The sequence below is a fragment of the Stegostoma tigrinum genome, chromosome 11, assembly GCF_030684315.1.
Source record: "Stegostoma tigrinum isolate sSteTig4 chromosome 11, sSteTig4.hap1, whole genome shotgun sequence".
NCBI lineage: Eukaryota > Metazoa > Chordata > Chondrichthyes > Orectolobiformes > Stegostomatidae > Stegostoma > Stegostoma tigrinum.
Genome location: NC_081364.1, coordinates 50,690,415 through 50,705,660, shown reverse-complemented (window position 1 = coordinate 50,705,660; position 15,246 = coordinate 50,690,415). Strand labels below are relative to the sequence as shown.

Genomic DNA, 15,246 nt, shown 5'->3' with positions numbered 1-15,246 from the left:
CACATTGATACCATTGGACTGCAGGGTTCCCAAGCGGAATATGAGTTGCTGTTCCTGCAACCTTCGGGTGGCATCATTGTGGCACTGCAGGAGGCCCATGATGGACATGTCATCTAAAGAATGGGAGGGGGAGTGGAAATGGTTCGCGACTGGGAGGTGTAGTTGTTTATTGTGAACCGAGCGGAGGAGTTCTGCAAAGCGGTCCCCAAGCCTCCGCTTGGTTTCCCCAATGTAGTGGAAGCCACACCGGGTACAATGGATGCAGTATACCACATTGGCAGATGTGCAGGTGAACCTCTGCTTAATATGGAAAGTCATCTTGGGGCCTGGGATAGGGGTGAGGGAAGAGATGTGGGGGCAAGTGTAGCATTTCCTGCGGTTGCAGGGGAAGGTGCCGGGTGTGGTGGGGTTGGAGGGCAGTGTGGAGTGAACAAGGGAGTCACAGAGAGAGTGGTCTCTCCGGAAAGCTGACAAGGATGGGGATGGGAAAATGTCTTGGGTGTTGGGGTCAGATTGTAGATGGCGGAAGTGTCGGAGGATGATGCGTTGTATCCGGGGGTTGGTGGGGTTGTGTATCAGAACGAGGGGATCCTCTTTGGGCAGTTGTGGCGGGGGCGGGGTGTGAGGGATGTGTTGCGCGAAATGCGGGAGACGCGGTCAAAGGCGTTCGCGACCACTGTGGGGGGGAACGTTGCGGTCTTTGAAGTACTTGGACATCTGGGATGTGCGGGAGTGGAATGTCTCATCGTAGGAGCAGATGCGGCGGAGGCGGAGCAATTGGGAATAGGGGATGGAATTTTTGCAGGACGGTGGGTGGAAGGATGTGTATTCTAGGTAGCTGTGGGAGTCGGTGGGCTTGAAATGGACATCAGGTACAAGCTGGTTACCTGAGATGGAGACTGAGAGGTCCAGGAAGGTGAGGGATGTGCTGGAGATGGCCCAAGTGAACTTGAGGTTGGGGTGGAAGGTGTTGGTGAAGTGGATGAACTGTTCGAGTTCCTCTGGGGAGCAAGAGGCGGCGCCGATACAGTAATCAATGTAACGGAGGAAGAGGTGGGGTTTGGGGCCTGTGTAGGTGTGGAAGAGGGACTGTTCCATGTAACCTACAAAGAGGCAGGCATAGCTGGGACCCATGCGGGTGCCCATGGCCACCCCCTTAGTCTGTAGGAAGTGGGAGGAATCAAAAGAGAAGTTGTTGAGGGTGAGGACGAGTTTGGCTAGGCAGATGAGGGTGTCGGTGGAGGGGGACTGGTCGGGCCTGCGGGACAAGAAGCAGCGGAGGGCCTTGAGGCCACCTGCATGCGGAAAGAGTCTCCATCTCAGGCAACCAGCTTGTAACTGATGTCCAATTCAAGCCCACCGACTCCCACAGCTACCTAGAATACACCTCCTCCCACCCACCCTCCTGCAAAAATTCCATCCCCCATTCCCAATTGCTCCGCCTCCGCCACATCTGCTCCCACGATGAGGCATTCCACTCCCGCACATCCCAGACGTCCAAGTACTTCAAAAACCGCAACGCTCCCCCCCACAGTGGTTGAGAACGCCCTTGATCACGTCTCCCGCATTTCGCGCAACACATCCCTCACACCCTGCCCCCGCCACAACCCCTCAAAGAGGATCCCCCTCGTTCACACACACCACCCCACCAACCTCCGGATACAACGCATCTTCCTCCCACACTTCCACCATCTACAATCCGAACCCAACACCCAAGACATTTTTCCATCCCCACCCTTGTTTGCTTTCTGCAGAGACCACTCTCTCAGTGACTCCCTTGTTCGCTCCACACTGCCCTCCAACACCACCACACCCGGCACCTTACCCTGCAACCGCAGGAAATGCTACACTTGCCCCCACATCTCTTCCCTCACCCCTATCCCAGGCCCCAAGATGACTTTCCATATTAAGCAGAGGTTCACCTGCACATCTGCCAATGTGGTATACTGCATCCATTGTACCCGGTGTGGCTTCCTCTACATTGGGGAAACCAAGCGGAGGCTTGGGGACCGCTTTGCAGAACTCCTCCGCTCGGTTCACAATAAACAACTACACCTCCCAGTCGCGAACCATTTCCACTCCCCCTCCCATTCTTTAGATGACACGTCCATCATGGGCCTCCTGCAGTGCCACAATGATGCCACCTGAAGGTTGCAGGAACAGCAACTCATATTTCGCTTGGGAACCCTGCAGCCCAATGGTATCAATGTGGACTTCACCAGCTTCAAAATCTCCCCTTCCCCCACCGCATCCCAAAACCAGCCCAGTTCGTCCCTTCTCCCCACTGCACCACACAACCAGCCCAACTCTTCCCCCCACCCACTGCGTCCCAAAACCAGTCCAACCTGTCTCTGCCTCCCTAACCTGTTCTTCCTCTCACCCCTCCCTTCCTCCCACCCCAAGCTGCACCTCCATCTCCTACCTACTAACCTCATCCCACCTCCTTGACCTGTCAGTCTTCCCTGGACTGACCTATCCCCTCCCTACCTCCCCACCTATACTCTCCTCTTCACCTATCTTCTTTTCTCTCCATCTTCGGTCCACCTCCCCTCTCTCCCTATTTATCCCAGAACCCTCACCCCATCCCCCTCTCTGATGAAGGGTCTAGGCCCGAAACGTCAGCTTTTGTGCTCCTGAGATGCTGCTGGGCCTGCTGTGTTCATCCAGCCTCACATTTTATTATCTTGGATTCTCCAACATCTGCAGTTCCCATTATCACCCATTTAAACACGACCGACGTTCCACTGAAAGGTGCAGTCAGGCGTGATGGCTAACAAAACTGCACAGACACTACAGGATGGACCCTTTTTGCACACCCAAACCAAAAACAGTCTTGTTTGATATTAAATTCCAACTGAATAGCTGCTATTACCAAGTTGTTTATCTTCTCCCTCTAGCTAAGAGTTGCTCCAATTATCAAAGGGGATAATTGAATAGCCCTGCAGACTTTTCCTGTATATTATGTAGGTATGTACTTTTCCCAAGTTTTTATTCAACATGTATGTAAAACTTTACCCCAGTAATAGAACTAACAAATGTTATGCAGAGTATGTAAGCAACCTTTAACTTACTAATAAAACTAGCTAATAAAGCTAACTAAACAAGACTAACACCTTTTGTATTATGCAAGGACACTCTAATCTCTTTAAAATAACCATTAACACCCAACAATAACCAATAACATTTAGCACATGTTTAAACCGTCTCTGATTTCCTGCAAAACAGTTTTTGTACAATGTCTACTGCTTAACACTCAAGAGTTAGAATGTTAATGTACGCTTGAATTCTGTATAAATTGGCTTCTTTTGAGCTATGATTCTGGGGAATTCTATTTCGCCTTACACCGTGCTGTTGTGAAGTTGCAATAAAGAAGTTATTTTCATCACTCACTGATCCTGGTCGTCTGGTTCTTTGAACACGATCTCACACTACTATTAAACATGACCAACTGCCTGGCTCCCTCTGTGTACCCAGAGAAAAAGCAAGACAGAAGCATAATAAGTCTGTAAGCTCTAAATTATGTGGTATTCCATAAAAAGCCAAGGCAAGACAGAGGCGTTGTGACCATCCAAACTACAAGTCCTGAGATGTATCATGTTCTGATGAAGGAGATGAATTCCTGTCCCTGTGCACAAAGCAGCGTGTCAGCAGCATGCAATGTAATGTATCAGTGTGCTCCAAAGTACAGCACTGAAGTGGTGAACTGTATTCTGAGTTAATTTGAAGTGTTTCATGATGGTGTGGTGGGGCGAGTCTGTGTCCAAAGCCAAACTCTGTGGACCAGGTTCAATACAGTTGCTGCTCATGGAGTGTAACCCAAGATGTTGGGGAACACTAGTCAAGTTGGTGGTCTGGAGGTACGCACGCTGACAGATCAAGACCTGTCGCCATCTAGTTTCTCTCCACTGATTTGGAGAATGAGCAATAGCGTGGAGGTGAGATTAAGTAGTATTGAGAGGTAATTGCATGCAAATAGGCCTCTCACTGCCCACCAGTGATATTTGCATCTCTGTTCAAGCTTTGGGTGAAAAATAGGGCTTTTATTTTTCAATGATGAGTATTTCATTTTTCCATTCTGACCTTATTTTCTCCGTTGATGTGCTGTTCAGGGACTGGGAAAATCCAGCCAGTTATAACTGCAGGAGTACAAAAAGAAAATGACATGCCAGGGAAATCAAAAATTCCAATCTCTTCACATGCATCTCGTGTACATTATTACAATGATTTTTTATATTTAGCATTGCTTGGAGGATATGTTTTGAAGAATTGTGGAAAAAGGAAGATATGGCATGTTTAGTGTTTCTTAAAAAGAGGGCATTAAAACTTCATGTGGACGTTGGTGATTTTTAAAAAATAATGCTTCTTAGAAATCACATGACTGGTTATAGCTAAGAAAACAAAGTGTGGAGCTGGATGAACACAGCAGGCCAAGCAGCATCATAGGAGCACAAAAGCTGACGTTTCGGGCCTAGATCCTTCATCAGAAAAGGGGGATGGGGAGAGGGAACTGAAATAAATAGGGAGAGAGGGGGGAGGTGGACGGAAGATGGATAGAGGAGAAGGTAGGTGGAGAGGACAAGAGAGTTGTAGTGGGAGAGAGATCCCCTGAGGTTGGTCCGGAGGGTAACTTCTTCAGGTTAGGCATCCCTGGAAGAGGCTTCACAGTGAGGTTAAAATTGTATCAGAGATAATGGGAATTGCAGATGCTGGAGAATACTTGCTTTGCTGTCTACCCTGCTGCTTCTTTTCCAACAGCGACTAACTTGGTACAGGTTTTTGTTTTATCTAACTGAGTTGGAGGAAATCTTGCTCAGTATGAGCTGAATTACATGGAAGGCTGCTTAGTACAAGCTGAGTTGAAGGAAAGCCTGCTTATGAACAAGTTTCTCAGCTAATCACACTCACTTCTGAAGAGAAATGATCAACGTATTTCAGCATGGGCAAATGTGGCTGAAAGAACAGATCAAGGCTGTGTTTTCCAGAAAGACCTATGGCTACAAGACTTCAGAGACAACTGTTCTACGTTAGTAAATTGATCACTTGTGCCAAAACAAACAGAGCTCCAGACTTTGGACATCCAACACTTTATCCATTTGTCGCAGTGGTTTTAATTTCAGAAAGATAAATCTCTTCCCAGAAATCCATTTAGTTTTCTCTTTTACATGATGAGTGTTGTGTGTGAGAGAGAGAGTGAGTGTGTGTGAGAGTGAGTGAGTGAGTGAGAGTGAGTGAGAGTGAGTGAGAGAGAGTGAGAGAGAGTGAGAGAGAGTGAGAGAGAGTGAGAGAGAGTGAGAGAGTGAGAGAGTGAGTGAGAGAGTGAGAGAGTGAGAGAGTGAGTGAGTGAGTGAGAGTGAGAGTGAGTGAGAGTGAGTGAGAGTGAGTGAGAGTGAGTGAGAGTGAAAGTGAGTGTCTGTGAGTGAGTGAGTGAGTGTGTGTGAGAGTGAGTGAGTGTGTGTGAGAGTGAGTGAGTGTGTGAGTGAGTGAGTGAGTGTGAGTGTGTGTGTGTGTGTGTGAGTGTGTGTGAGAGAGAGAAAGAGAGAGAGAGAGAGAGAGAGAGAGAGAGAGAGATATATTTGGGTTATTCAGAAGGAAAATAATTTTTACTTCTACGTTACCAGTGGTATATATGTTATCCATTATTCTATGTTTAATTAATTAAGTTTTGCTTTCCTAATAAACTCATATTTATATTTGTTAAGCAAACTGGTTGATAGATTTTGTTTTGTTTAATTACCTTATCTCCATCCAGTTTTAATTTATTTAACTCAGTGATGGGAAATATATTTTATTTTTTCTTTAGAGATCAGTCCAACGTGAAAGTTGTGTTAGATACCCTTCCTTAAAATTACAAAAATCTGCTTGACATCATTTTACTGAAAAAACACACTTGCCTCGGTATGTAGGAGATAATACAATTTTGATGTTAAAACTCCCTTATTCATTATATGTTATTCTTTTCATCATTATGTTTCCTACTTCACACACAACAAACAAATCTAATTCAATGCTGTTCCAAAACCAGTAATCCTGACAATGATTCCCATCATCGTAACGCTGAGTTGAAGAACAAATGATTTCGCATAAATTCATACACATTCAATCTCATGACATCAGTTGAAAATTAAGCATTGTTATTTCTAATAATGGAATGGAGATATTGCTTTCAGGTCCCCAGATGTGCGAATCTGGAGCAGTATGTTATGAAGTGAGATGACTCCCTGGTTAGTGTTATCTGATGCATCTTTCACTTGGGATTTTCACTGGTGAAAAATTGCATAAAAAGATAGTTATCTGAGTAGCTAATTCATGGGTAATCCAAAAGTCTTCAGTTCAAATCCTTGCATTTTCTTGTAAGACTGATTTCAAAAAGTATGTTAATTGGGGTCAAATACCAGAAAGATAAAAGTAGATGAATTGTTTTAAAAACAACTGCATGAATCCTTTAACGTGGCAAAGTCATTGAGTGTAAACCAGTTACTTTCCCCAGACTGGCCCATATGTGATCATCATTCCATGTTGTTCAGTTGACTCATTGTAGCAAAGTATATCAAGCGGTTGTAAAAATGACCATCATTAAGAAAGGCCACAACACAAATTATCATGGCAACTAGGGTATGGGCAATAAATGTGGGGAGAAAAACAAACAAAATGACAATGGTAAATATAGGCCGAATTTTATGTTCACCTACCCAGTGTGAGCCGATGTTACAATTCAGCATCATGAACTCCAGCAGTTGATCAGCGCAAGTCTCACTTGGCTTATGTAAAATATCAGTTCATGAGGGAATTGTATTTGAATCACAGTAAAAAACCAACCATCTGAATGCAAATGCAGTTTAACATCAAGATTATGTTCATACTCCATGTTATATTAAGTCAAAGCTAAGTAATATTCCACCATTTCTTGCTTTCATTCTCCACCCAGGAACGCTTTTGATCCACCCTCTAATTGTGTAATAATTACAGTCCCCATTTTCACTTGTGTTTCAAGTTCCAGATGGATCTATAACTTCTCTGTGGAACAGCCCATGATAACATGTCATTATATTTTCTAGGCAAATTGCTATGTATGCAGCAGTGTCAAATACCTGAAGATTGAACTAATTCCAAGGTGATAAGATCATGCAATTTAGGCTAAAAAATCCAAAGCCACAGTCTTAAAATAATAAGGTCATTTTGGAAATTGAGCTTTTAATATTGTATTGGAATTAAGGTGCATTTGAAATTATAGTCAATAATTTGGATATTTAGGCCTAGGTTTTATACTAAAAATAAAACTCAACACAAGCAATACTTTAAGTTACTAAAGACTAAAGTAGACAGCAAATTCTGTGAACATACATGCATAGTTAAATCAGAAAGTTTCAGTTCCAGTCGGCTTTGCAGTCCTCTCGAAGCTTTATTATGTTGATATCTTATATACCAATTGTTGGTGTTGCTGTTGTAAGGTAGGCTACTAAAGTAAATTTTCCCAAGGCTCATTGCTAGAGCACTTGCTGGAAATGCAACATTGAAAACTAATGGGATGGCATAGGGTTGTGGTACTAATAACAAATAACCCTGAACTGCCAGCAAAATGTTGTGGCTTGGTTATTCCAGTGTGCAAATTTAAATGCCATGCAAAGTCTTCATTGAAGACACACAACTTTGCTGGCACTGAAAAATAATTCTTGCTTTTGTCTTCTAAAAAAATTGTAATAATTTTTGGTTACTACTTTGATGCTGAGAAATACTAAATTAAAACGAGGAGAAAATGTTCAAACTTTTTGCATTAACTGTTGGAACTACTGTGCAATTTCTGGCATTGAGTCAATCTGACACCAATATTTGTTAGCTGTTTTAGGAAAGATTATTAACTGCTAATGCTCTGTTTTAGTGTACTTAAAAGTAAAAGTGTCTTGCTCTGATTAAAGAGTGAGTGTAATTTTCTTTGACAATTGATGTAATCCCAAATGTAAATGTTGACATAATAACTGTAATGCTGATTATTTTCTTTGGCTGAAATATTTTTGAATTTCGAGGTAGTTAAAATATGTAGGTCTGTCTGTGCCACTATATTCTTACAGAAAGTGCTAGACACTTATTAAAAGTTCTTTGAAACATATTCATTATCTCTGCTTTGACTCTAAATTACACGGAAAAAAACGGTGATCACAGTATTAGAGTCATGTTATTAGAGCCATTGCATCAACAACCAATATTTTTAAACACTTTTTTGAACATAGGCCCGACTTTCAGTATTTGTATGTGTAATATTTATGCAATAAGTTCAGATATCAAGCTGAATTTTACTAAAAATCAGCTAAGTATCAATGTTAAGGAGTTTCAAAGAGAATTGCTTTCTGTGAGCCTGCATGTTCTCAGGCAGTTCTCCGCTGCTCACACAATTATGTGCGCATCACATCATTTTGGTATCTCTCTTGCACTTCCTTGAGATCACCAGTGATAGAAGTAATTGAAATAACTCCACAGAAGCTGGTATTCTGTCACCAAGTCACCATTTATTTCCACATAGAGAATCCTTGGCACTGATCCAGCTCTCGTACAGCTAGGTCTCAGAATGAATAGGGTATCTGACACTCTTTAACTAATTGGTCAGCAAGGGCTCCCAGACCAAATGAGACTAACTGCCCCAATCTGGGAACTCATATTCTGTGAGGTCCACCTGGCTGACCTCATTACAATCATTGATGAAATGGGTGAAACTTAATTCTAAGTAAGCCATCACATTAAAATGTATGTTCATCTTGTATCATCGCTCTGAGTAACAGTCATTGTAGCTGCAACTACAAGAATGAAGGTAGAAACGTCACCCATCCTGAGTTCCACACAATGTTCTAACACTGTCAGACCATTACCTTTCCTTTCCATATCGTGTATATTAGCATGAAAGTTAGTCATGATTGAATGTGGGAGAACCGGATGTTGTGAAGGCTTCTGTCAGTTTGTAATCTTAATTTTTACTAAGCAACAAGCATAGAATGATCAAACCAGTAGACTGAGTTTGCTGTTGGGATTACATGGGGTTGCTGGCCTTTCTAACATCAAAAAAAAAGTGAGTGAAAGATGGCTTCACTCAAAACTGAGTTCCATTGAACAAGGTTTGTAAGAAGACCTGTGATAATGGGAACTGCAAATGCTGGAGAATCCAAGATAACAAAGTGTGAAGCTGGGTGAACACAGCAGACCAAGCAGCATCTCAGGAGCACAAAAGTTGATGTTTCGGGCCTAGGCCCTTCATCGGGGGTCTAGGCCCGAAACGTCAGCTTTTGTGCTCCTGAAATGCTGCTTGGCCTGCTGTGTTCACCCAGCTTCACACTTTGCTATCTTATAAGAAGGCCTGCCTTGTTTTGGGCCAACACTGAATGGAGGATGCTGAAGGTGCTGTTCTGTCTGAAGGACATTCTCATGTTCCAACACAGTACAATGTCCAGTAACCTCTGACACAGATTTCCCCTTTCTGCACAATAGCCTGAATGTAACTGCAAGTCAAGATGATCTTCAGGTGTTCAACAATAATATGTTATCAATCATGGAGAGCAGCCAATCACAATGAAGTATTCTAAAAGCATGTAAACTAGAGAGTAAATATACTGTTCACTTATAATTTCATTTTAGAGAGCAAAGTGAATTGTTCTAGCTTACACATTAGAAAAACATCAAACATTAATTTATGAATATCTGCATTTAACTGTGCTGAATCAAGGATCTAAATTTTTACTCTCAGGGCAAACCCCATGATCCAGGCCCCATATCAATGCATGGTTTCTCATTCTGCACAGCGCTCATTCTTGTTATTTTCCTGATTGAATGTGGTGAGGGGTTGAAGTCAGGGCAGCCATTGTGGCAGTAAGCCAAGGGCAAGAACAGAGGAGAGTGACAGATGCTGATGGAAAGATAAGAAGGCCCACCAGCATTCAGTGGAACATTAGCCAAATTCTACAAATGCGCCCAAGACATCCTAGCCACCACTTTCACACTCCATATATTCTAGCCAATATCCACACCTCCATTTCTCCTCTTTTCCCTCCATTTCACCCAAGCCCTCTCACCGGTTAAAACTCGATTACAATAATGATAATTCAAGATTTTTCTAGAAGTAATAGGTAAATAAACAATTATTCATTCAAACTCAACTAGTTAAAAAACCACACCCTCTTAGGAGCTCATAAAACTGTCAAACACATAGCTATTCAGACTCTTCATGAAAGAAATTCACTTCATTTAAATGCTCATACGCCTGGCAAAATAAATCAAAAGCAATTCAACAACCCCTTCAAAACACGTCAATAATATTAAAGGCTCATAAAACTCCCCCCAAAAAAGCTTACATTGTTCTTCAAAGCTGTGTAACTAATTCCTCTGAACAAATTTCATGAGTAGATTTTGAAGCTCAGCCAAACTTTCATGATGTGGTTCAATTGAATACCATTGCTTCAACAAACCCTTCAGAATTCAATGCAATGTTGTTTTTAAAATTGCCTGAACACATGGCCGCTTGAGTATTTTCAACTCAAAGGCTGAACTGATGAACGTCTGATCAAAGGCCAAGTATTTACTCAGCTATTTCAAAAGCTCAACAGATGTGTAGACTTTAAACAAATGCAAATCAAAGCACAAAGTCGAGATGGCAGATTAACAGCTGATTCTTAACACTGATTAATGCAGAAGTACACTTTATTTTCTGGACAAAGTACTCCAAGGTAACTGAACACTTACATAATGCTGGGTAATTTAATGACCACTCACCTTTCAAGGATGGAGACCTGTTATTAATCACTGACTAGTACCTTATGATATCGGAAACTAGTAAGACTGTTTGAATTTATATTAAAAGCTCCTGATTCTAGACTAGGCTATGAGATGTTGTTAAACACATTCACAGAACAGTTACCAATTGCATAAAAAAAGGAATGGCCCTAAAAGATGTAAGCAAGTATAAAATTGGTGCAACAAGCTCACTATCCAGTGTCACATAAAAACAAATCCTGTCTGTGTGATTTATTTGAGTTGATCACATTGCGAGTCACAAGATGGCCGGGCCAAGTAAGGATAGCAGATTTTATTCCCTAAAGGATATTAGTGAATTAAGTAGACTTTTACAACAATTGATCGTGGTTACATGGCTGGCATTAGACAAAATTTTAATTTCAGAACTTCACCATCTACCACAATAAAATTTGAAATCATGTCCCCAGAATATTAGCCTGAAGTTCTGGATTACTAGTCCAGTGGAATTAGCACTATGCCACTGCCTTCCCAAGGTGAACAGTGAACGGTGGAAGGAATCCTGGATCTGAGCGCTGCCTGTAATTTGTAAATTCTGCTTCTCCTCCAAAACAGATAAGATCATGAAAATTCAACCCCAGAGATTGTTGTCATTTTTACAGGACTAATGACAATGTCACGATGACAGCAAAACAAGGGCTAACAAATTATTTTAACATTCTGAACAAGAACATCCATCACAAGGGCCACAACAATATACAATTCTGCTAGTTATCGTTATGAGTACTAATCTTTGATTCCAATTTGATACCACCAGTTTTTCATTCTCCTTTAAAAATATACAACAATGATCCAAAGAAATGTACACTGAATATATGATAAAATAAAATAAATAATTGGTTATAAAACAGATCTCCTTTGATTGCTTAAAAAAGGGAAATTATAGTTCTAGTGCACTTGCATACAGAAAAAGCTGGTAAATAATATGTAGAAAAATGTTTATTGTAATAATTGTTTTTAAAAGGCATTTGTGAAAGTGAAATTAGAAATTAGATCAGACAGTATCCTATCTTTCATTTCCATAATTTTTCATAATTTAATCACAATAAGGAACAAATAGCATCAAATACAATATTATTTTATCCTACTGCCATTTTGATAAAAATATTTAGTTTATTATGTGGCTCACTAATCTTCTAATGACAGCAATGCAGTTACTGATAGAGATTAAACTTAAATGAATTTTCCACTACAGCTGCTTCTGTGGATATTCTGTTTCTTCTAGACAGTGTTTCAACTCTGCTTGAAGCAATATGAAATAGCATAGATGAAAGAATGAACTTGTATGAATATAGCAATTTTACCAATATTCTCCAGGCATCCTAAAGAATCATTTTTTGAAGTGCTGCAATTGTTGTTTAGTAAGCAAATGGAAACCAATTTCACATAAGATTCTTCAAACAGCAATGAGATCGTAAATCATAATTTTTGATAATGGTGTTGCTGACTAGGTCATCAGGAGAGCTCTCTTCTCTTGTTCACATAAAACCATGAGATTTTCAGCATCAAATGCAACTTACAGAATCTATGTTTAGTATTTCATCTGTAAGAAGGTATCAAGTTTTCAGTATAACACTGAAATTCAGCCTAAATTAAATGACCAATGTAGTAAACGTAACAAGATCAGCCAGGTGGACCTCATAGAATACAAGTTTCCTGACTGGACCGTTAATTTGGTCCAATCAGGGAGCCCTGGCTGTCAGATAAAAGCAGGATTGTCAGCTATCCTGTTCATTCTGAGAGCTGGCTCCGATGGAGCTAGATCAGTATCAAGCACGCTCCTCTCGTAAATAAATGGTGATTTGGTGATAGGATACTGGCTATGGAGCTGTTTGAGTGGTGATGAGAGAAAAGCATGCTCCAGAAGAAATTTGTACGGGAAGCATTTCTGGCATCATGCCATTAATTGGGAAGCTCGGCATGTTCAATCTTGCCGTCAAAGATGTGGTTGGAATGCATATTTTTCTGGGCAAAAGACATTGATGAAAAGCAATAAATAGCAATCCTGACAGCGTGCGGATTCACACCCTTTCTGGTTATTAGGAGCCTAACTTTCCCCAAGGTACGAGGCATAAAACACTTTCAGGAATTGATTAATTTAGTTGAGGAATATTATAACCCCTAGCCTCCTCCAATTCTGAGATGTTAGCAGTTTTACTCAGTAATTTGAGAATCAGGGAATCCGTTTTAAGATGTTTGACTAGGTTAAAACGACTGGCGTGTGACTTCGGTTTAACCCTTAATGTGATTCTCAGACACTGTTTGCTATGTGGGACTAATGATGTAACCAAGCAAAAGTGCCCACTATCTGAAGCCCAACTGGACTTCAAACAGGAACAACAACTGGCTTTATCATTCAGAAAGGTAGTAAGTGGAGCATGAGAGTTGCAGGGCATTCTGATGGAAGCGGACAACCTCACCAATCCAAATGAGATTGGGGCACACCATATGAGTGAAGGCAATTGCAGAACCTCAGTCAGGATATATCCTCAGTAGTCAGACTCTGGATCAGCCCATGGGAAACTCAAAAAAAAATGCCAAGCCTTGTTCAAACAGTTAAAATGTTCTTCAGGATCCAGGCCGGCAAACCATTGTGGTTGCTGTTGGTATGCAGACTTGAGACAGTGAAAGAGTCCTTCTTGACCAAACTGAGTAAGAGACCTTATAGGCCAGTATCCAGGAGAGTACACAGCCTGGAAAGTCTACCTACATCTGGTTTCAAACAGTTAAAATCTCAGCAACATCCAGGTCAGAATCAAACTGGGTAAATGGCCACTTTGTTCCAATGGAGGTCAATACCGGTGCAGCCACTTCAGTGATCGCAGAACGAGTCTCTGAAAAAATTCACTCTGGACTCCATCCAACTTAAGTTTTCACAAGACCTCAGCTAGACTGAGAACTTATATCAGTGAACTGTTGCAGGTTAAGGGTACAACTTTGGTTGTAGTCTCTTCTGAGAAACGGACAGTTCAGTTATCACTGATGGAAGTAAAAAGGTTCCGGCCCAAACTTCACGGAGCAAAATTGGCTAAGAAAGATTCGCCTTGATTAGCCTAACATTTTTCAATTGGATAATGGCTGCCTGAGGAGAGTCCTAATTAAATACCCAGAGGTTTTACAGGAAGGTCTAGGGACTATCAAAGGAGCAAAAGCCACCTTGCACGTTGACCAGGAAACAATTCCACAATTTTCCAAGGTCCACCCAATGCCATTTGCCTTACAGGAAAAAGTAGAGGCAGGAATCAGAAGGCTGGAACACGAAGGAAGATAAAACCAGTCTATTTTGTGGAATGGGTAGCACCAACCATGCCAAATGTGAAGTCCAATGGGTTGCTTTGCCTTTGTAGGGATTTTAAGTAAACTGTAAACTATTTTTCACTGCTAGATAAATACTCATGAGGGTATATTTGCGTGCAGAGGATTATATAGATATCTGACAACGGGTCTGTCTTTCACAAAGCTGGACATGAGCCACACGTATCTATGGTTGAGGAGGGATGAGGATTGCCAGAAAAATGTTACAATTAATACCCATAAGGGTTTGTACCTATATGAGACTGCCATTTGGATATTATCTGCCTGTGCAATTTTTCAGTGGATGATGGAGAACATTTTAGAAGGCTTACCCAAGGTTGCCATTTATTTGGGTGACCAATAAGGAGTATATAGAGAATTTAGACGTGTCCTTAGACATTTCTTACAGGGGGGTGTACACCTTAAAAGGGGAAAATGTGTGTTCAAGTAACCTACTTGGGCCATAGAGCCGACAAGACCAAGTTACACCCATTGGAAGATAAAGAGAGGGCAATCATAGGTGCTGCAGCTCCCACATCTGTACTAGAGCTTAGGTGTTTCCCTGGATTGGTGAATTATGATGGAACATTCATACATAACCTGACCTCCATCCTGGCACCTCTGCTTCAAATTTTAAATAAGGGTCAACCATGGAAACGGTCATGTAGCCAAGCCATAGCTTTAAGGGAATTGAAGAAACAGCTATCATCCTCTAACATTTCGACACAATAAGAGCCTAAAGCAAGATGTGGTATTAACATGAGATTCTGGCCCCGTGGCCCAATGCAGAGTGTAAACATGCCCAGATAGAGAAGCAAAGTTTGGCAGTCATATTTGGAGTCAGTAAGTCCTGACAATACCTTTAAGCACATAAACTTGCAATAATAACAGACATCAAACTGGACATAGGCCAACGTACACAGGACAAAGCAGTGCCACCCACAGTTTCAGTCCAAATTCAGTGGTGAGGTCTAATACTAGGTGCATGTCAGTGCAAGTTGGAACACGAACTGGTGGGGGTTACCTAGCCAATGCAGGCGATTTCAGCCAGCTCCTGCTGGCAGATACACGGCCGAGGTACCACTACTGGAACGGTCCGTGATGGTTTTAAATTTTCTGGTCGTATTTCTAGTCACAGCTGACAATATCGGCCTTTGGACACAC

The 15,246-nt window shown here is 41.7% G+C and overlaps 1 protein-coding gene across 8 annotated transcripts in view; it reads right to left on the bottom strand.

Moving 5' to 3' along the window:
• The window catches only part of fhit (fragile histidine triad diadenosine triphosphatase), a 985,246-nt gene that overhangs the window by 576,373 nt on the left and 393,627 nt on the right, over positions 1-15,246 (bottom strand). The window lies entirely within an intron of this gene.